The sequence below is a fragment of the Hemiscyllium ocellatum genome, chromosome 44, assembly GCF_020745735.1.
Source record: "Hemiscyllium ocellatum isolate sHemOce1 chromosome 44, sHemOce1.pat.X.cur, whole genome shotgun sequence".
In the NCBI taxonomy this organism is placed as follows: Eukaryota; Metazoa; Chordata; class Chondrichthyes; order Orectolobiformes; family Hemiscylliidae; genus Hemiscyllium; species Hemiscyllium ocellatum.
Window position 1 is genome coordinate 20555558 of NC_083444.1, and position 22757 is coordinate 20578314.

The window sequence follows — 22757 nt, forward strand, 5'->3', positions numbered from 1 at the left end:
CATTTCTGTGACAGATTATAGTTTTAGTTTTTATATGGCCTGTGACCATTTTAGTTTTATCTTTAATCTGGCCTGAGAGCTTGGAATGTTTTTGTTTACTGTTTCACAGTTCCTCAGATTCCAAGGAGCTGGGCATGTTGTTTTCTCTGTTCCACATTTCCTCAGATTCTAGGGCCTCATTTTTTTTTACTGTTCCTCAGTTTATCAGATTCCTGTGAGCTGGGCATGAAGTTTTTCCTGTTTCACCATTCCTCAGATTCCACGTAGCTGGACATTTTGTTTTTTTCTGGTTGACTGTTGCTCAGATTCCAGGGAGCTGTGCATGTTGTTTTCACTGTTTAACTGTTTCTCATATTCCACAGAGTTGGGCATATTGTTGTTCCTGTTCAACAGTTCGTCAGGTTCCAAGGAGATGGGCATGCTCTTTCGACTGTTCCACAGATCCTCAGATAACAGGCAGCTGGGCCTGTTGTTTTTCTTTTTTCACAGTTACTCAGATTCCAGGGAGTTGGGCATATTTATTTTTCCTGTTCTGGCATTTTCTCAGATTTCAGGTATTTGGGCATGTTGTTTTTTCCTGTTCTGGCATTTCCTCAGATTCCAGGGAGCTGGGCATGTCATTCTTACTTTCCCTCAGTTCCTCAGATTCCAGAGAGCTGGGCTTGTTTTCTTCACTGTTCCACAGTTACTCACATTCCAGGGAGTTTGTCATGTTGTTTTTTCCAATTCCACACTTCCTCATGTGGGATATAGGTAAGGCAGTGTTACTTCTGCAACCAAAATCGCTTATTAAAGGTAGATCAACTCACACCAGTGTATAATTGATTAAGCCAAGAGCAGAGTTAAAAAGAATGAAAGTTATGTGAAGGAAGTATATAATTATTTTTGTATTCGCTAAAATGTGCATACAAGAATTAAATGTGCCTGCAAACATTGGTAGATATTACAGACAAATAGAAAAGTTGCTGTGAGGGGAGGGGATGTAGGTTAAGCTGGATATGCCTGTACAGACGGTAGTTATAAGTATCTGTTTCCCACTTCTGCGAAAACAAAAACAAACAACAAACAAAGGTCATAAGGCTCAGCATGGATGAAGAACGGGAGGAAATGTTACAAACAAGGGAAACGGAAGGTATTGAAGGAGGATATACGTAACAATGAACCACAGCAGGATGTGGTGAAATGGTCAAGCAAAACTTGTACTTTGTTATGCACAAGGCCTGATAAGGCAAGAGATAAACAACAGTAATGGGCGCTGGGTTGAGAGAAGTGGGAGATGCAAACAGGGGAGGAGTAAAAGAGAAATGAACTGTATATAAGATATGCTCTCCGATGTTCGTGATTATTATGGAGGCAGGTGGTCCCCGATATATGAGATTATTGGGGAGCCAGGTGTTCCTGATATTTGTGATTAAAAGAAAGGCAGGTGGTCCCCGATATTTGAGATTATTAGGGAGGCAGGTGGTTCCGATATTTTGGATTATTATGGAAGCCGGTGGCGGCGATATTTGGGATTATTAGGGAGGCAGGTGGCCCCTGATATTTGTGATTATTAGGGAGGAAGGTGGTACCTTATTTTTGTGATTTAATGCGAGGCAGGTCGCCCCTGATATTTGGGATTATTAGGCAGGCCGATGGTCCCCGATACTTTGGATTACTAGGGAGGCCGGTGGTCCCCTGTATTTGAGATCATTAGGGTGGCATGTGGTCCCCGATATTTGAGATTATTAGGGAGGCAGATGTTCACCGATATTTGAGATTATTAGGGAGGCAGGTGGTTCCGATATTTTGGATTATTAGGGAAGGGGGTGGCGGCGATATTTGGGATTATTAAAGAGGCAGGTGGCCCTCGATATTTGTGATTATCAGGGAGGCAGATGGTCCCTGATATTTGGGATTATTAGCGAGGCAGGTGGTCCCCGATATTTGAGAGTATTAAGATGGCAGGTGGTCTCCGATATTTAGGATTATTAGGGAGGCAGGTGGTCCTCGATATTTGGGATTATTGGGGAGGCGAGTGTTCCCTGATACTTGGAATTATTTGGGAGGCAGGTGATCCCTGAAACTTATGGTTATCAGGGAGGCAGGTGATACCCGATAGTTGGGAATATTAGGGAGGCAGGTGATCCATGTTATTTAGGATTATTGGGGAGGCAGGTGGCCGTCAATACTAGTGATAATTAGGGAGGCAGACATTTCCCAGTGTTTGGGATTATTAGGGAGGCTGGTGGTCCCCGATATTTGAGATTATCAGGGAGACAGGTGGTACCTGATAATAAGGATTATTAGGCAGGCAGGTGGTCCCCGATATTTGGGATTATTCGGGAGGCAAGTGGTCCCCGATATTTGTGATTATAAGGGAGACATATCGTCCACGATGTTTGTGATTATTAGGGAGGCAGGTGGTACCTTATTTTTGTGATTATTTGCGAGACAGGTCGCACTTGATATTTGGGAATATTAGGGAGGCAGGTGATCCCTGAAATTTGTGATTATTAGGGAGGCAGACGTTCCACGGTATTTGGGATTATTAGGGAGGCTGGTGGTACCCGATATTTGTGATTATTAGGGAACCAGGTAGTCCCTGATTTTTGGGATCATTAGGGAGGCTGGTCGTCCCAATATTTGTGATTATTTGGGAGGCAGCTCGCCCCTCTTATTTGGGATTATTAAGCAGGTAGGCGGTTGCTGGTATTTGGAATTATTAGGGAGTCAGGTAGTCCTCGATATTTGATATTATCAGGGAGTCAGGTGGTCCCATGTATTTGAGATTATTAGGGAAGCCGGTGGCGGCGATATTTGGGATTATTAGAGAGGCAGGTGGTTCTTGATTTTTGACATTATTAGGGAGGCAAATGATTCCCGATATTTTGGATTATTAGGGAAGCAGGTGGTTCCCAGTATTTGTAATTATTAGGAAGGCAGGTGCCCCCGATATTTGTGATTATTAGGGAGTTTAAAGTTTGATTGAAGATTTGTAGCTCGGGTATCCGTTATTGTGGTTGTGTTTGCCGAGCTGGAAGTTTTTGCTGCAAACGTTTCGTTCCCTGGCTAGGGAACATCATCAGTGCTGTTGGAGCCTCGTGTGAAGCGCTGCTTTGATGTTTCTTCCGGTATTTATATTGGTTTGTTCTTGCCGCTTCCGGGTGTCAGTTTCAGCTGCAGTGATTTGTATATGGTCCAGTCGATGTGTCTGTTGATGGATGTTCTTGCCGCTTCCGGGTGTCAGTTTCAGCTGTAGTGGTTTGTATAAGGGGTCCAGGTCGAATGATACCAGGAATACACACATAGACAAAGAAGAAACCATGGTATCATTCGACGTGACGGCACTGTTCACTTCAGTTGACAAAACCCTAGCCAGAGAAACAATAGCCAACCTACTGGACATACACAACAGAACACAGGAGGCCGAACCTATCAACAAGGACGGCATACTTAAACTACTGGACCTGTGCCTCACTACACACTTTACATTCAACAATCAGATATACGAACAAATCAACGGAACACCCATGGGATCACCAATCTCGGGACTCATAGCAGAGGCAGTTATGCAAAGGTTAGAACATACAGCCCTACCACAAATCCAACCCAAACTCTGGATCAGATATGTGGATGACACCTTTGTAATCATCAAAAACACAGATATAGAAAAAACACACCGAATCATCAACGCCACACTCACAGGAATCCGATTCACACGAGAAGAGGAAAAGGATAGCCAACTCCCATTCCTAGACGTGTTAGTAGAGAGAACACCCAACGGAGAATTCACCACAAGGGTACACAGGAAACCAACACACACAGACCAAGTCTTAAACTATGAAAGTAACCACCCCAACACACACAAACGAAGCTGCATCAGGACACTATTCAAAAGGGCCACAACACACGGCAGTACACCAGAACTGCGAAAAAAGGAAGAGGAACATCTATACAAGGTATTCGCCGAAAACGGATACCCACGCAACTTTATCACCAGATGCCTAAGAGATAGACCAAGGAACGAGGACATGCCACAACCCAAAGGATTAGCCACTCTACCATACGTCAGGAGCGTCTCAGAACTGACAGCCAGACTACTGCGACCCTTAGGACTCATAACAGCACACAAGCCAACATCCACACTCAGACAACAAATCACTAGAACAAAGGACCCAATACCCAGCATGAGCCAAATTAACGTAGTTTACAAAATACCATGCAAGGACTGCACAAAACACTATATAGGACAAACAGGAAGACAGCTAACAATCCGCATCCACGAACACCAGCTAGCCACAAAACGACACGACCAGTTATCACTAGTAGCCATACACTCAGACAACCATCAACATGAATTTGACTGGGAAAACACCACCATCATAGGACAAGCCGGACAGAGAACAGCCGGAGAATTCCTGGAAGCATGGCATTCATCCCCAAACTCCATCAACAGACACATTGACCTGGACCCCATATACAGACCACTACAGCTGAAACTGACACCCGGAAGCGGCAAGAACATCCATCAACAGACACATCGACTGGACCATATACAAATCACTGCAGCTGAAACTGACACCCGGAAGCGGCAAGAACAAACCAATATAAATACCGGAAGAAACATCAAAGCAGCGCGTTACAGGAGGCTCCAACAGCACTGATGATGTTCCCTAGCCAGGGAACGAAACGTTTGCAGCAAAAACTTCCAGCTCGGCGAACACAACCACAACAATTATTAGGGAGGCAAATGATTCCCGATATTTTGCCTTATTAGGGAAGCAGGTGGTTCCTGTATTTGTAATTATTAGGGACGAAGGTGGCCCTTGATATTTGTGATTAACAGGGAGGCAGATGGTCCCTGATATTTGAGAGTATTTGGAAGGCAGGTGATCCCCGATATTTCAGATTATTAAGGAGGCAGGTGGTCCCCGATATATGAGAGTATTCAGGTGGCAGGTGGTCCCCGATATTTGTGATTATTAGGGAGATATGTAATCCACGGTGTTTGTAATTATTAGGGAGGCAGGTGGCTCTCAATATTTGGGATTATTAGGGAGGCAGGTGATTCCCGGTATTTGTGATTATTAGGGAAGCAGGTGGGCCCTGATAGTTGAGATAATTAGGGAGGCAGGTGGTCCCTGATATTTGGGGTTATTAGGGAGGCAGGTGGTTCCCGATATTTGCAATTATTTGGGAAGCAGGTGATCCTTGATATTTCCGATTATTGGTGAGGCATGTCGTCCCCATGATTTGTGGTTTTTAGGGAGGCGGGTGGACTCGATATTTGGGATTATTAGGGTGGCAGGTGTTGCCCGGTATTTGTGATTATTTGGGAGGCAGGTGGTCCCTGATATTTGAGATTATCAGGGAGGCATTGGTCCCCGATATTCGAGATTAGCGGGGAGGCAAAGGGTCCCTGATATTTTGGATTATTAGGGAATCAGGTGGTTCCCGGTATTTGTAATTGTTAGGGTGGCAGGTAGCACTCGATATTTGTGATTATTAGGGAGGCAGGTGGTCTCCGATATTTGCGATTATTAGGAAGGCAGGTGGTCCCTGATATTTGGGATTTTTAGGGAGGCAGGTGGTCCCTGATATTTGGGATTATTAGGGAGGCGGGTGATCCCCGATAGTTGGGATTATTAGGGAGGCGGGTGATCCCCGATAGTTGGGATTATTAGGGAGGCGGGTGTTCCCAAAATACTTGGGATTATTTGGAAGGCAGGAGATCCATGAAATTTGTGATTATTAGGGAGGCAGGTGATCTCTGATATTTGGGATTATGAGGGAGGCAGGTGGCCGTCGATATTTGTCATAATTAGGGAGGCAGACATTTCCCAGTGTTTGGGATTATTAGGGAGTCTGCTGGTCCCCGATATTTGTGATTAGTTGTGAAGCAGTTGGTTTCTGATATTTGCCATTATTTGGGAGGCAGGTGGTCCCTGATGTTTGAAGTTATTAGGGAGACATGTCCTGCACGGTGTTTGTGATTAGTAGGGAGGCAGGTGACCTCGATATTTGGGAATATTAAGGAGGGAAATGGTCCCCAATATTTGTGATTATTTGCGAGGCAGGTGGTCCCCGATATTTGGGATTATTAGGGAGGCCGGTGTTCCCCGATATTTGTGATTATTTGGGAGGCCGGTGTTCCCCGATATTTGGGAATATTAGGGAGGCAGGTGGTCACCGATATTTGTGATTATTAGGGAGGCAGGTGGCCTCGATATTTGGGAATATTAAGGAGGCAAGTGGTCCCCAATATTTGTGATTATTTGCAAGGCAGGTGGTCCCCATATTTGGGATTATTAGGGAGGCTTGTGGTTCCCGACATTTGTGATTATAAGGGAGGCAGATGGTCGCTGATATTTGTGATTATTAGGAAGGCAGGTGGTCCCCGATATTCAGAATATTAGGGAAGCAGGTGGTCCCCGATATTTAGGATTATTAGGGAAGCAGGTGATCCCCGATAGTTGGGATTATTTGGGAGGCGGGTCTTCCCGATACTTGGGATTATTTCGGAGGCAGGTGATCCCTGAAATTTGGGAATATTAGGGAGGCAGGTGGTTCCTGATATTTGGGATTATTAGGGAGGCAGATGGCCGTCGATATTTGTGATAATTATGGAGGCAGAACTTTCTCGGTCTTTGGGGTTATTAGGGAGGCTGGTGTCAACGATATTTGAGATTATTAGGGAGACTGGTGGTCCCCGATATTTGTGATTATTTGCAAAGCAAGTGGTCCCAAATATTTGTGATTATTAGGGAGACATGTCGTCCACGGTGTTTGTGATTATTAGAGAGGCAAGTGGTACCCGATATTTGTGATTAATTGCGAGACAGGTGGTCCCGATATTTGTAATTATTAGGGAGGCTTGTTGTCCCTGATATTGTGCATTATTAGGGAGGCAGATAGTACCCGATATTTGAGATTATTTGGGAGGCATGTGGTCCCTGATATTTGTGATTATTAGGGAGGCAGGTGGTACCTTATTTTTGTGATTATTTGCGAGGCATGGTCGCCACTGATAGAACATAGAACATAGAACATAGAACAATACAGCACAGAACAGGCCCTTCGGCCCACGTTGTTGTGCCGAACATCTATCCTAGATTAAGCACCCATCCATGTACCTATCCAATTGCCGCTTAAAGGTCGCCAATGATTCTGACTCTACCACTCCCACGGGCAGCACATTCCATGCCCCCACCACTCTCTGGGTAAAGAACCCACCCCTGACATCTCCCCTCTACCTTCCACCCTTCACCTTAAATTTATGTCCCCTTGTAATACTCTGTTGTACCCAGGGAAAAAGTTTCTGACTGTTCACTCTATCTATTCCTCTGATCATCTTATAAACCTCTATCAAGTCACCCGTCATCCTTCGCCGTTCCAACGAGAAAAGGCTGAGAACTCTCAGCCTATCCTTGTACGACCTATTCTCCATTCCAGGCAACATCCTGGTAAATCTTCTCTGCACCCTCTCCAAAGCTTCCACATCTTTCCTAAAGTGAGGCGACCAGAACTGCACACAGTACTCCAAATGTGGCCTAACCAAAGTCCTGTACAGCTGCAACATCACCTCACGACTCTTGAATTCAATCCCTCTGCTAATGAACGCTAATACACCATAGGCCTTCTTACAAGCTCTATCCACCTGAGTGGCAACTTTCAAAGATCTATGTACATAGACCCCAAGATCCCTCTGTTCCTCCACCTGACTAAGAACTCCACCGTTAACCCTGTATTCCGCATTCTTATTTGTTCTTCCAAAATGGACAACCTCACACTTGGCAGGGTTGAACTCCATCTGCCACTCCTCAGCCCAGCTCTGCTATTTGGGATTATTAGACAGGCAGGTGGTCCTCGATACTTTGGATTATTAAGGAGGCCGGAGGTCCCCTGTGTTTGAGATTATTAGGGAGGAAGGTGGTCCCCGATATTTTGGATTATTAGGGAAGTCGGTGGCAGGCGATGTTTGGGATTATTAGAGAGGCAGGTGGCCCTCGATATTTGTGATTATTAGGGAGGCGGGTGGACCCGATATTTTGGGTTACTAGGGAAGCTGGTGGCAGACAATATTTGGGAATATTAGAGAGGCAGGTCGCCTTCGATATTTGTGATTATTATGGAGGCGGGTGGACCCTATATTTGTGATTATTAGGGAGGCCGGTGACCCTCGATATTTATGATGATTAGGGAGGCAAGTGCCCCTCGATATTTGTGATTATTAGGGAGGCAGGTGGTCGTCGATACTTGGGATTATTTGGGAGGCAGGTGATCCCTGATATTTGTGATTATCAGGGAGGCAGGTGATTCCCGATAGTTGGGAATATTAGGGAGGCAGGTGATCCCTGATATTTGGGATTATTAGGGTGGCAGGTGGCCGTCGATATTTGTGATGATTAGGGAGTCAGGTGGTCCCCTGTATTTGAGATTATTAGGGAGGCAGGTGGTCCCCGATATTTTGGGTTACTAGGGAAGCCGGTGGCAGGCGATATTTGGGATTATTAGAGAGGCAGATCACCTTTGATATTTGTGATTATTATGGAGGCGGGTTCACCCTATATTTGTGATTATTAGGGAGGCCGGTGATCCTCGATATTTGTGATTATTAGGGAGGCGGGTGGACCCGATATTTGTGATTATTAGGGAGGCAGATGGTACCCGATATTTGGGATTACTAAGGAGGCTTGCAGTCCCCGATATTTGCGATTATTATGGAGGCAGGTGGTCCCCGATATTTCTGATTATTTGCAAAGCAGTTGGTCCCAAATATATGTGATTATTAGGGAGGCAGATTGTCCCCGATATTGGTGATTATTAGCGAGGCAGGTGGTACCTTGTTTTGTGATTATTTGCGAGGCAGCTCGCCCCTGATATTTGGGATTATTAGGCAGGCAGGTGGTCGCCGATATTTTGGGTTATTAGCGAAGGGGTGGCCGGCGACATTTGGGATTATTGGAGAGTCAGCTGGTCCTCGATTTTTGTGATTATTAGGGAAGCAGGGTGGTCACTGATATTTGGAATCATTAGGGAGGCAGGTGGTCGCCAATATTTGAGATTATTAGGGAGGCAAATGGTCCCCGATATTTTGGACTATTAATGAAGCGGATGGTTCCCAGTATTTGTAATTATTAGGGAGGCAGGTGGGACTTGATATTTGGGATTATAAGGGAGGTAGGTGGTTCCGGATATTTGAAAGTATTAGGGAGGCAGGTGGTCCCTGAAATTTGTGATTATTCGGGAGGCAGGTGGTCCCTGATATTTAGGACCATTAGGGAGGCAGGTGGACGTCAATATTTGTGATAATTAGGGAGGCAGACTTTTCCCAGTGTTTGGGATTTTTAGGGAGGCTGGTGGCCCCCGATAGCTGAGATTATTAGGGAGACAACTGGGCCCCAATATTTGTGATTATTTGGGAGGCAGGTGGTCCCAGATATTTGCGATTATTAGAGATGCAGATGGTCCCCGATATTTGTGAGTATTTGCAAAGCAGGTGGTCCCAAATATTTGTGATTATTAGGGAGACAGATTATCCCCGATATTTGTGATTATTAGGGAGGAAGGTGGTCACAAAACCTTACTTTTGTGATTATTTGCAAGGCAGGTCGCCCCTGATATTTGGGATTATTAGGCAGGCCGATGGTCCCCGATACTTTGGATTACTAGGGAGGCCGGTGGTCCCCTGTATTTGAGATTATTAGGGTGGCATGTGGTCCCCAATATTTGAGATTATTAGGGAGGCAAATGTTCACCAATATTTGAGATTATTAGGGAGACAGGTGGTTCCGATATTTTGGATTATTATGGAAGCCGGTGGCGGCGATATTTGGGATTATTAGGGAGGCAGGTGGCCCCCGATATTTGTGATTATTAGGGAGGAAGGTGGTACCTTATTTTTGTGATTATTTGCGAGGCAGGTCCCCCCTGATATTTGGGATTATTAGGCAGGCAGGTGGTCCCCGATACTTTGTATTATTAGGGAGGTCGGTGGTCCCCTGTATTTGAGATTATTAGGGTGGCAGGTTGTCGCCGATATTTGAGATTATTAGGGAGGCAGGTGGTACCCGATATTTTAGGTTATTAGGGAAGCCGGTGGCCGGCGATATTTGGGATTATTAGAGAGGCAGCTGGCCCTCGACATTTGTGATTTTAGGGAGGCAGGTGGTCCCCGATGTTTAGGATGATTAGGGCGGCTGGTGGTCCTCAACTTTTGGGATTATTAGGGATGCATGTGATCCCCCATAGTTGGGATTGTTAGGGAGGTGGGTGGTCCCCGATATTTGGGATTATCTGGGAGGCGGGTGATCTCCGATACTTGGGATTATTTGGAAGGCAGTTGATCCCTGAAATTTGTGAATATTAGGGAGGCAGGTGGTGCTTGATATTTAGGATTATTGGGGAGGCAGGTGGCCGTCGATATTTGTGATAATTAGGGAGGCAGACTTTTCCCAGTGTTTGGGATTATTATGGAGGCTGGTAGTCCCCTATATTTGAGATTATTAGGGAGACAGCAGGTCACCGATATTTGCGATTATTTGGGAGGCAGGTAGCCCCCGATATTTGAGATTATTAGGGAGGCAAATGATTCCTGATATTTTGGATTATTAGGGAAGCAGGTGGTTCCCAGTATTTGTAATTATCAGGGAGGCAGGTAGCCCTTGATATTTGAGATTATTAGGGCGGCAGGTGGTCTCCGATATTTGTGATTATTAGGGAGGCAAATGATTCCCGATATCTTGCATTGTTAGGGAAGCGGGTGGTTCCCGGTATTTGTAATTATTATAGAGGCAGGTGGCCCTTGATATTTGGGATTATTTGGGAGGCAGGGGGTCCCCGATAAATGCGATGATAAGGGAGGCAGATGGTCCCTGATATTTGTGATTAGATTAGATTAGATTACTTACAGTGTGGAAACAGGCCCTTCGGCCCAACAAGTCCACACCGACCCGCCGAAGCGCAACCCACCCATACCCCTACATTTACCCCTTACCTAACACTACGGACAATTTAGCATGGCCAATTCACCTGACCCGCACATCTTTGGACTGTGGGAGGAAACCGGAGCACCCGGAGGAAACCCACGCAGACATGGGGAGAACGTACAAACTCCACACAGTCAATCGCCTGAGTCGGGAATTGAACCCAGGTCTCAGGCGCTGTGAGGCAGCAGTGCTAACCACTATGCCACCGTGCCGCCCACTTATTATTAGGAAGGCAGGTGGTCCCCGATATTTGAGAGTATTTGGGAGGCAGGTGTTCCCAGATATTTGTGAGTATTAGGGAGGCAAGTGGTCCACGATATTTGCGATTACTTGCAAGGCAGGTGGTCCCAAATATTTGTGATTATTAGGGAGGCAGATTGTCCCCGATATTTGTGCTTATTCTGGAGGCAGGTGGTCCCCGATATTTGAGATTATTAGGGAGGCAAATGATTCCTGATATTTTGGATTATTAGGGAAGCAGGTGGTTCCCGGTATTTGTAATTATTAGGGAGGCAGGTGGCCCCTGATATTTGGGATTATTAGGGAGGCAGGTAGTCCCGATTTTTGAGATTATTAGGGAGGCAGGTCTTCCCCGATTATTCGGATTATTAGGGAGGCTGGTGTCCCCCGATATTTGTGATTATTAATGAGGCAGGTGGTCCCCGATATTTGGGAATATTAGGGAGGTAGGTAGTCCCTGATATTTGCGATTATTAGGGAAGCAGGTGATCCCTGATATTTGGGTTTATTGAGGAGCCAGGTGACCTCCGATGATGTGATTAGGAGGCAGATAATCCCCGTTATTTGTGATTATTAAGGAAGGAGGTGGTCCCTGATATTTGGGATTATTAAGGAGGCAGGTAGTCCCCGATATTTGAGATTATTAGTAAGGCTGGTGGTCCCCGATATTTGTGATTATGTAGATCAGGGAATTTAATTGAGCATAAGGTTATTGTATGTTTCTTTAAATGAATACAATAAATGCAGAACCAATCTAAATTTTAGTTAATATTGACGTTTTAATAGAAAAACCTCAAAAAGTATTACATCCGAGGTAAAAAGTGAGGTCTGCATATGCTGGAGATCAGAGCTGAAAATGTGTTGCTGGTTAAAGCGCAGCAGGTCAGGCAGCATCCAAGGAACAGGAAATTCGACGTTTCGGGCACAAGCCGTTCATCAGGAAAGGGCTGGTGCCCGAAACGTCGAATTTCCTGTTCCTTGGATGCTGCCTGACCTGCTGCGCTTTAACCACCAACACATTTTCAGCTCACTTCCATATACAGTATGAAAATAATGAGTAGGAAGGGAATCTGTAGTGCAGAGTTTAAAATGAAGGAGTTTTTGCCAGAATGGGCAATATATTTAGTACCGTGGACTATTTGAGTTTGATCAATTTGAGCATTATCTATTTCAAAATTGTTCTTCGGGCTGTGAGCTTGCTGAAGAGCACAAATTATAGCCTCAAATAGTGTACTCCCGCGATACTAAAACTAGAATATGGGTGACCCCTGCTAGATTTGTTTGTACTAAGTCTTTGCTGCTGTCTATTTTAAATGATTTTATGTGTATTTTACATACTTATATACAAGGAGGAAATGGTTTATACTGTATTACAATGGACACTTTGCGGTGCCCATCCTGGCAAGGGGGGAGATGACAAAAATCGAACTTGACCTGCTGTATGGACTTGTCATTGCCAGCATTAGTGCAGAGGAAGGGACAGTTCACCTGTGCGATCCTGAACAAACAGAGACTGTACCAACAAGGCCAGGAAGATGTCCTTGTGTGCCGAAAGACTGAAAGTTGCAAAGAAAGACTATTGCAGTGGTCAACTGCATCAAACAGTTCATTGACAGATCAGTTATAAATGGTCTATTCCCTGTAAAGATGTTATGCGCTATTTTGATTACATTTGTACTATGGGCATCGCTGGCAAGCCTTGTCCCCTTTCAGATAGATCACGTAGTAAAAGAGAGAAAGGGTTGGGGATGTTATCCTTCACTTACAATTTGTTTCTAGCAACCCATAATAAAATATTTGAGGAGAATGAAGTAGTTTTTTACGCCCTTACTTCAGCAAGAGACTCCCTAACCACGTTTACCCTTCCAAATCCCAACATGGGGGTAGGGAATAGTACTATAGTATTTCCAGGACGTAATATCAATTTTAGTTATTACCTATCCCCAACTGCTACTTGATTATGGTCCAGAGTGCTAATGTAAAACGTGAATAGATTGGTCCCAACACTGATCACTGTAGAACTCCACCAGTTACTTTAGCCCTACTCTTTGCCTTCTGACATTCAGCCAATTCTCTATTTATGCCAGTATTTTGCCCCTAACAGCACGGATTATTATCTTATTTTGATCTTTATTTATTCCAAACCCCTCCATTTGCTTTCCTGATTCGCTGCTGTGTGTTAGTTTTCTGTGTTTTATATGCAAGTCCCCGCAAAGTCCCCTTTGCTGCAGCTTTCTGCAGGTTCTCTCCATTTAAATATTAACATGTTAGCCCTTGTTCATCCTGCACATTTTCTCTGGTTTGCCAATTTCTTGACTACCTACTTGATCTATCATTATCTCTCACAACTTGCCTTTCCATATATTTTTGTGTCATCTGCAAATGTGGCTGTTGTGCATTCACTTTCTTCCCCCAGGTCATCAATATTTATTGTAGACAGTTACAGTCCCAGCACTGACCCCTGTGGAGTCCCAGGGGTTACAGGTCACCAACCCGATAAAGAGTCCCTTATTGTAACCCACTGATCCCTGTCCATCATCCAATTATTTTTCCACAGCAATATACCCCCTTCAACACAACACATTCAATTTATGACTTAACCTTTTGTTAGGTTCCTTATCAAATACCATTCTGGTTGAGAGTTCCTTGAAAAGACATTGACGTACAGTTTGAAAAGAAATAGAAATAGACAGAGAGAGAAAGGAAGACAGAAAGAATAAAGAAAGAAAGAGAGAAGGAAAGAGAGAATGAAAGAAAGGACAAGATGAGAAAGAGAGAGAGAAAAGAAGAAAGAAAGAGAGAAGGAGAGATAGAAAGAAAAAAATACAGAAAGAGAGAAAGAAAGGATGACAGGGAAAAAGAGTGGGAAAAATGATCGATTATCAGGCCGAGTGCCTGAGGATCTTTCAAAGTGTGTTAGAGGGAATGACATTTCATTACTTGTGTGAAACCCACTGCTCTCCACATGTTCTTTAAACCTACTACCTTTTGCATTAAATCTCTGTCCCGAGGTCAATGATCCCTTCACCAGGACAAATCTATGCCCCTCATAGTTTTATACAACTCAATCATCTGGTTCCCTAATGTATTGTGAGTAGGAAATCTGCCATCCTCACTAGGTCTGGCCTACACATGACACCAGACCTACAGCTTTGTGGCTCACCCCTAACTGTGCTCTGGGAAATGAGGAATCGGCGAAAAATGTTGGTCTTGCCAGTGATTCCCTCATCCCGCGAATGAATCATTAGAAAATCACATCCCCTCTCAGTTTCCCCTACTTTACAGAAGGCATTCCAGTTTGTCCAAACTCTCTTCCTAACTGAAACTCTCCTGCCCAGGCAACATCCCAATGAATCTCCTCTGAACCAGTATCTACCTTCCTACAGCCTCCAAAACAGTGATGCGCCTTTTAAAATTTCTGACTCAAAACTGCAACTGCAATAGCTGGATCCAGTGTCCAATAAATTTTAACCAGGCTAAAGTATCCAGCTTTTAAATTCCAAGCCATATCCCACTGTATAATGATGTGTAGGGTCGGGTGAATTGGCCACGCTAAATTGCCCATAGTGTTCAGGGATGTGTAGGTTAGGTGCATTAGTCAGAGGTAAATGTAGAGTAATATGGCAGGAAAAGGGGTCTGGATGGATTGTTCTTCGGAATGTCACTGTGGACTTGTTGGACCAAAGGGCCTATTTCCACTCTGTAGAGATTCTAGATAAATAGAATATAGAGAGTCATCGAGTCAGATAGTACAGAAACAGACCATATGATCAAATTGGTGCATATCTATAAACTAAGCGGCGGCCCGGTGGCACAGTGGTTAGCACTGCTGCCTCACAGCGCCAGAGATTCGGGTTCATTTACCGCCTCAGGCGACTGACTGTGTGGAGTTTGCACATTCTCCCCGTGTCTGCGTAGGTTTCCTCCGGGTGCTTCTGTTTCCTCCCACAGTCCCAAAATGTACAGGTTAGTTGAATTGGCCATAGTGTTAGGCGAAGGTTGAATATGGGTATGGGTGGGTTGCACTTGGGCGGTTCGGTGTGGACTTGTAATCCCTGCATTTGGCCCATATCCCTCTAAACCTTTCCCATTCATATACCTATCCAGATGTCTTTTAAATGCTGTAACTGTGCTCACACCCACCATTCCCTCTGGCAGTTCATTCCACACATGAACTAACTGCTGTATGAAAAAGTTGCCAGACCGAGATAAAAAAAAACAACCATTTCTCATAGATAATGACATTTTAGCATTTATTCTTAAGTGGAGATACTCTGCATGGCAGCTTTATTTATTGCAAAGAATTTCTTCTTTGCTGTAGGAAAGGACAATAAATAAGAGAAAGCAGTGAAAAGAAAATTAAAAATGCTGAAGAAGGATGTATATATTTGTTAGAGGTAATTAAATTGTGAGTATATCAATGAAAGAATCAAAAGGCACAAAGTAATATGGGAAGAGATCTTAAGCAAGCATTGGAATATGGATTCAGGGTGTTCTTACCATACAAGTTAACTAGCCTTGATTATACAACAGGTCTATATTAACAAAGGCAAGAACATTTATTTCCTCTTCCTCAGTGTCTTAAAAACCTAATCTCAAATATTCATTTAACATTTGAATGATCACACGCAGAATGTAAATTGTCAGTCTCTTATGAAACAATGAACTCCAGTTCAAAAAATCAGAATGAAATTGAAAGCTTGTTTGGTGGATTATTTAATTTTCCATATTATGTATGAAGCAACCATTTTACCCTCCATTTCTTGGGCCAAATTCAATAATTTATCGTGCTACCGGCTTTACTTGTCAGAATCTATGAAAGTGTAGTTTTTGAGCTTGCATTCAGTGCTTTATCAGACCGGTGGTTAAATTGCTTGTATTGAAAATCTTGCTGTGAAAGTTTCTTTTGCGATTTGTTTGTTCAGTGACTGTAACTAAATCCGTTCAACATGGGATCAGAATTCATGCCCGGGTGGAATCTCTGTTTTAAAAGCAAGGAGAATCCTCACACCTTGTCAATTGGAGAATCACCCTCAACGTCAGCAGCAATCTGTCAGGAAAAGGGGCATGGCACTTGATTTTCTCATCAAGCTCAAGATTCTATGGGCACTGTACGACATCCAAATGGTGTACTTCCCCATCCTGGCTGCATTCGGTGTGCCAGGTAAGTGACTCACTGCAGCGGGTACCCAAGGTTACACCAGGGGGACATTGAGTTCAAGCACCCATTTCTTACTTTCATCATCTTCACTGCAGTTCGTCGCACAACTGGGAGCTGCAGCTTTCACAATGCTAATGACATGTCATTGCCCTGCTTTAATCCATTGCCTCACCCAATCACCAGCTCAGCAACAAGACAGTTCAAATACTCAAAGCTCCAAGCTGTCTCTTCCCCACTGGCCCACGATCACTGATGCTGCTGTTTCCAGAACAATTAATTTTGTGCACATTGGGAACTCATTTTTTATATTTATGGATAGACGATGGTCAAGTCATTACTGAAAATGCTATCATTTTAAGAGGTAATTTTGTTTATGAAGAGAGCTTGTAAGACAAAGCTGTCTCCAAGAAAGTAAACAGTTTTTGAGGCTTTGTTATTTTTATATAAAGTTGGAACAATGGAAGCAGTCTGAAAGGGTGTGGCCAACTTTCAGGGGCCAGGCTTTTGAGTTTTCTTTTTAGTTTTTAGGTTTATCTTTAGGTTTATCTTTAGCCTTTAAGCCATTGGGGCTCGAAAGAGTTGGAAGTTTCAGCCAATGTTTCCTAGCTGCTGCTCTCTCTGAATTTTCTCCTGACTTATTTTCCTACTGGATGAGAGAACGGTGTGAGAATCTGTGTCTGAATTTGCCTTTTTGCCAAGGGGCGTGTTTCTGGGATGTTACAAAATTGAAACAGTAATTTAGTAATAGCTACTGTATCTATTATTCGGTTAAGGTTTCCAATAGTTAAGTAATACTGAATTCCACATTTTGTTGTCTGTATTTTAACAATAGGGTTTAAATAAATTGTGTTTGGCTTAATGTTGAGTAGTTTGACCAATCACACCTGGAACACAGCACTTCCCATCTACCTTTAAATTTAGAAAAAAAATTTCTGGTCTTGACCACCTTCTTCAAATATTTTGAGAGGATTTGGTCTGGTCCATAGCGAGTGTTCCCATTAGATTATTAGTCCAGATTCCCAATTAATATTCTAGCTTGGCAGATGTTGGAACCTGAATTTGATAAAAATCTGGAATTAAGAGGCTTAATGAAAGTGTTGTGGATTAGTGAAGAAGGAAGCTTTTCGTTCACTAACCACCCCCAAGGGAAGGGAACGGCTGGTCTACACGTGTCTCCAGACCCACAGCAATATGTCTATCTCATTATAATTAGGGTTTGGGCAAAAACTGCTGGGCCAATCAGAGACACACACCTTTCATTAATGAATAAAGAAAAATGCTGTCTAAGTTATTCAACTGGTGAAGGACCATACCCCATTTTGCGAAATCTTGTCTTAAATACATTGTTCATTTTTTCCAATGTCTATTACTAGCCTTGACCAGCAAACGTAGATTCACTTGTCTACGTTGAAATCTGGGATATACCTCGTGTCACGAGCCTCCAGTTCTGAAAATAGTCGCAGATCTTCAATGTGCATTGAAGTGCTTCCTGACAATTCCTCTGAGTAACCAAATGCAATTTCAAAATTGGTACAAATATAAAACATCTTGGAGCAGGAGCAAGCTGTTCGCCATCTCCAGACTGTCTTGTTATTCTGTAAAATAACTTTATCACCTTAACTCCAGTTTTATGTGCAATTCTCAATTCTTGACCATATTGTACGTCAAAAATCTATGACTATTTGACCGTAAATTTTCACAAGAGGGAAGATTATCATTGTCTGTTCTACAACCCTTTAATCATTGTAAACATTTCAAATAATGAACCTCAAAGTTTATTCACAAAAGAATATCAGCCTTTTCCTTGAAATGTTATTCCATTCATTTACATACATTGTTATGCATTGTTAATAGGTGTAATTATGGTGCATATCGATATAATTGAGTGTCAAGGGTAAAATTATGCATTTTTAGCACTGGATGCAAAGTGAATCTTTGATCAATTTCAGGTTGCAAAAAAAAGTTTTATGACTGTATTTACATAGCCACATTTATGTTTCAGTAACACACTAAAAAAAGTGTTTTTTATTTCCTAAAATGTGGATAATTTCCTTCTCTTCAATTTCCTCACAGTTAATGTGGTGACAATAGCCATCCTGTCCCGGGGAAAGTGTGGTCTCTCCAAATGTGTGACTCGCTACCTGGTTGCTATGGCACTTGCAGATCTACTGGTTGTCATCATTGATCTGATACTGCGGCAGATTCCGATTGTCTACCGGGAGCAGTTTATTTTCCTGAGGAATGTCAGTTTGTGTAACATCCACGCTGTCTTGCTTTACGCGGCCACAGACTGTTCTGTCTGGTTCACAGTCACGTTCACCTTTGATCGTTTTGTTGCCATTTGTTGCCAAAAATTGAAATTGAAATATTGCACAGCCAGTACGGCAGATGTGATTCTGGGAATTGTGACAGTGCTGAGCTTTTTGAAGAACATATTTTGGTATTTTCTGTATACCACTGAGTACTGGCTTTCAAACAGTTCCTGGTTTTGCCGAGTAGCATTTGGCGTATCGCTTTCAATGGCATGGGCTGTTGTTGAATTAACACATTACATTATCACACCATTTGTTCCATTTCTCTTGATTCTACTGTTTAATGCATTGACAGTCAGGCATATTGTACTGGCCAGCAGAGCCCGCAGTAGACTCCGAGGTCAGAGAAGTGGAGAGAACTCCAGTGATCCAGAGCTGGAGAATCGAAGGAAATCCATCATTTTGCTCTTTGTTATATCAGCCAACTTCATTCTGCTGTGGGTAGTCTTTATGTCTTGTTCTATATTGAGGCGACTGGATTACTTGCGATATCCTGTTCCTGTGCCAACATTCGTACGGGAGCTGGGATTCATGTTGCAGCTTCTGAGCTGCTGCACAAACACATTTATTTATGCAGTGACCCAGAAGAAGTTTCGAGAGGAGTTTTGGAATGGATTAAAATATCCTTGTACTGTAATGGCCAAAATAATCCTGTGAACAAATCTCGCCAACGTCTAACGTTGCCATGCACTCACCAGTGCATTCCCCTGTTTACATCATGTTCTACTTTCTGATAAGAAGCAGGTGGAATGCGAATTCAGATATCTCATCATGTTTTTGGACTTGGAAGAAACCCTTTATGCAAGGAGAGATAGTCTATAGATGGAGTTTGAACAATGACTTGACTCAGAGATCTTAGCTGCTTTAGTCAATCCCAGAGTCAGCCAGTAATGTATGCACATTTTGCACATGGTACGAAGAGATACGAGATCGATTAGGCCTATACTCGGTGGATTATAGAAGAAATAAGAGGGGACCTCGTAGAATCCTAACAAATTAGAACGGGACTTTGATTTGATTTGATTTATTATTGTCACATGTACATAGGTACAGTGAAAAGTTTTGTTTTGCAAACATTACAGGCAGATCATCACAAACAAGGAGATACAGTTGATAGGGTACTTAAACAGAGCGATGTATACATGGTACAAGAGATGGTCAATGCACGATGGACATGTGATTTGCAATTAGAGAGGTTATTCAGTGTTCTAATAATATTCTTGTATTCGTCGCTACTTTTGTTTAAACTTCTGTATCCTCTGCCTGGCACAACAGGTTGGGAGAGAGTATTACAGGGTGAGAGGGATCTTTGATGATGTTGACAGCCTTTCTGCAACGACAGGGAGGGAGATGGAATCTATGGATGGGAGATTGGTTTCCGTGGTAGTCTTGGCTGTGCACACACGACTAGACAGAGTAAACGCAGGAAGGATCTTCCCGATGTCTTGGGAGTCCACCACCAATGGTCACAGTCCAAGGATGAGGAGAAATGTCTTCATCCAGAGAGTGTTGGGCCTGTGGTATTCTCTAGCACGGAAAGTGATTGAGGTCAGAAGATTGAATGTTTTCAGGAAGGAGTTAGATTCAGTCTTGGAGTTAAAATGATCAAAGGGTTTGGTGGGGAAAACAGAAACAGGTGATGGAGTTGGAGGATGGCGATGAGCATAATGAATGGTGGTTCAGGTTGGAAGGCCCGAATGGCCTGCCCAACTCCTCTTCCCTCCGTTTCTACACAAATGTTTGTTGTGATTATTTCCCAAAATAGATCAGTCCCAGGAGTAAGGGGTTGGATATCTCAGTGACGATCTGTTTTTCTGATCCCTGTCCAGTCTTTGAATGAAGCTCGAAAAATTCAAGGTGGACACCAGCAAAATGAAAACAATGCAACAGGTTGGTGCAATAAGAGCCAGATCAGACTCCAAATGTTTACTCCGTTTCTTTTCTTACAGCGACTGCCAGACGTGCTGAGGTTCTGCAACATATAAATGTACATGTATCCATATAAAACAAAGTAATCACAGTATATATGTATCCGTGCATCATCATTTGAACAAATATTGGGAAAATAATGCGTTTCTAATGGATTTCAACGCTTGAAACCCCTTCTTACATTTCTCCAAACCTCGTCTTTATTTTTCCTTGTTATTAGGCCCGTCAAGTTGATCAAATTATATCTCAGTTTGCATTGTGTTATCTCCATTTGTTGAGAACAAAACAAATCACGAAACCAAGAGAGAAGTTATTGTTTGCAAATCATATCTTTGTTTTCCCACAGTTGACAATTAACCATGAAGTGTGGCAAAGCCCAAACCAAATTTCACCGTCCAACTCACTGGCAACTAAATGACAGACTCACCTCTCAGTTTAGGGCATTTTTCCAAGCCTGAATCTGGCCTACAACTGGCAGAAAACACAGCTGTCCTCTGGGAAGGAGTGTTGTATATACCAATTATTGGCACAGCAGACATCAGAGTTTAGGTAGAGCCCACTGAAGACCATAAGAAATGGTGGGGGGGGGGACATTGAGGCTTCAGTGATAAAAGGTGGTGCTGGAAAAGGCACAGCAGGTCAGGCAGCATCTGAGGAACAGGAGCATTGACGGTTAGAGCAGGATCCTTCTTCAGGGCTGGGGAGGGGGAAATTGGTGAGAGATTAATGGGAGGAAGGGGAGGTGGGGTTTGGGTAAAGGTAGGAGAAGGTACAATCTGGGATGGAATGGAAGAGGGAGGGTTGATTTGGAAACCGGAAAGCTCAATGTTGATACTGTGCAGTTGTAGGGTTCTGTGGCAGAAGATGAGGTGTTCCTCCTCCAGTTTGCAGGTGGCTTCATGTTGGTGGAAAGGCAGGCCTAGAATGGACATGTCCTCAGGAGAGGGGGAAGGGGAGTTGACGTGGATGCCCACAGGAAGGCGTGATTGGTTAATGCATTCCCTAAATGTATTCTCTGAATCATTTTGCGAGCGTGCGCTTGGACTCTTCCATGTAGAGGAGATGCACATTGAGATTACTGGATGCGGTCAATGAGATTGGAGGGTATACAAGTAAATCTCTGTCTAATTTGCAATGACCCTTCAAGGCCTTGGTCGGAGGTGAGGAGGGAGGTGTGGGCGCAGATTTTGTACCTCCTATGGTGGCAGGGGAAGGTGCTAGATGTGTGGGGTGAAGAGGGGTTGATGGGGAGTGTGAACCTAATGAGGGAGTCACAGAGGGAACAGTCCTTATGGAACGCAGATAGAGGTGGGGCAAAAAATATATTTTTGCTGGTGGGTCTGACTGAAGGTTGAAAAAAATTTAGAGGTTGGTATATTGGATTGGGAGATTGGTAGATAGGAATGTGAGGACCAGTGAGATTCTATCCTTTTTGGGATTGATAAATTTCTGATGTTCGAGAGCAGATGTCCGGGAAATGGAGGAGACATGGTTGAGGGCACCGTTGATCACATTATCGGCTGTTCATCCCCTTGAGCCTGTTACCCACGTTCCATAGGATCATGGCAGACCCATACTCCTCATGGCTATTTTCCTCCCATTTCCCTGATATTCCTTGATTCTCCTGTTGATTGAGAATCTATTGATCTCAGCCTTAAATACATACGAGGACTCTATCCCTGCAGTTCGCTGTGCCCAGGAGTTCCAAAGACTCACAAAATTTCTCCTCATCTCAGTCTTAAATTGGTGCCCCGTTATTCTGAGACTGTGCCCTCTGGGACTAGAATCTCCCATGAGGGGAAACATTCTCTCAGCACTGACCCTGTCAAGACCCTCAAAACTCCTACATCTTACAACGGTATCACCCCCCGCAATTGTCCAAAATCTAGTGAGTAGGGCTTTTGGCTTTGGGTTCAGTGAACTCCCTCCAATGGGGCAGTGAATGTTAACAAGATTTTTGGGTTGCACGATCACTTTATCTTAGCGTCAGGCATATCTTTGTTTCTGATCTCCTCCGGAATCTCGTTGTATATTGTTGTTAGTTCACACCAGGCATTGTGTGTGTACAAGAGAAGGGAAATCCTCTTGGTTATGCAGCCTGTCTGCAAATGCATAGGACCAAACATATAGCGCTAAGACATGCAA